The 1,255-nt window shown below is 41.4% G+C and overlaps 1 protein-coding gene across 1 annotated transcript in view; it reads left to right on the forward strand.

Moving 5' to 3' along the window:
- LOC101859352 overlaps positions 1–1,255 on the forward strand; it is a gene marked incomplete at its 3' end in the record, with an annotated part of 21,622 nt that overhangs the window by 3,047 nt on the left and 17,320 nt on the right.

Raw genomic sequence — 1,255 nt, forward strand, 5'->3', positions numbered from 1 at the left:
GACGGGGGACATATGCATGGAGGTAAGGAATAATATAATAACGTAAGGGTGCGGTGAACACATTCATTGAGTCGAAAAGGCCAGAGGAAGGGAAACACAAAGGCAAAAAGTGGGAGAGAGAGAGAGAGGGGGGGGGACAAGTACGTGGAAGTAAGGAATATAACAGAAAGGCAGGGCCAAAGGGAGGCGGTTACTGGAACATAAGGGGTGATTAGTATGTTACGTTGTAAATTTATTAAGGTCCTTTATCTTAAAATGGGGCTCGTCGATGTTAAGGCCAGTGAGAATTTTGCGAGACCCCAAGTTCCAAATCCACAGTGATTCTCTTTGGTTAAGTTTTTGTTTAGTTGGATATTGAACTATTTCAATACCCTGAAGCTGCAAATCGGAGGCTCCATTGTGACCAGACCAGGACGGCTGAAATGTTGGCCAACATCATAATTTTAGCAGTTTTGAGTTACTTAGACCATTATATCAGAAACCAAATATTTTATCTGCTCTGTCAAAATCGTAAGATTATTCGGAGTCGTTATCAAGACATTCAAAGAATTGCATTCCACAAAGCTTGATACATTGTGAAACTGAAATTTCCTTAACGTCAAATTTCTCAAAACTAGGTACTGAGCAGAACGTTGTAATAATTCTGAGGTAGCGAGTGAACTGTAAAAGTTGCCCCACAGGCTTGCAGCACTTTCTCTGCACAGAGTGTATACTTAATTGTTGAACCAAGCTCTATGGCAGATGGTGGTACGGGCAACATTGTAAGCAGGAGAAACTTGACACACAGAAAGAGATATGTTATCATAACGTTTTGTTTCATTCTTTTGCGCTGTTAGATGAAGATACTGTTTTCTTTTAACCACTTCACAGCGACGCCAGCTTTTATAAGAGCCTTTTGTTAGAGTTACAGAGTAGGCTTGGATAGAAGTGTCAGCTTGTAAAGAAGGCCTGTTAGTAATTATAGTGGTGGCTGGGAGAGGGGAGAAGGGTTTTAAGGGGGCTGTGAGATGGGAACGGAGGAGATAATATTTTGCCTTACTTTCGCACACATTTGTGAGCGGACAGAACTGGGAGTTTGACTGATTTAGCCTATGCTTATAAGTAAAGATGGAGTACAGCAGTCTGTCATGTCGTCTGATTTTTCCAAAATGGTTTAGTGTTGATCATGCATGTTCTTTAGAAGTTACAGAAGTGGTTAGAGTTTTCTCTCTCTCTCTCTCTCTCTCTCTCTCTCTCTCTCTCTCTCTCTCTCTCT

The sequence above is a fragment of the Aplysia californica genome, unplaced genomic scaffold (assembly GCF_000002075.1).
Source record: "Aplysia californica isolate F4 #8 unplaced genomic scaffold, AplCal3.0 scaffold00442, whole genome shotgun sequence".
Taxonomy (NCBI): Eukaryota; Metazoa; Mollusca; class Gastropoda; order Aplysiida; family Aplysiidae; genus Aplysia; species Aplysia californica.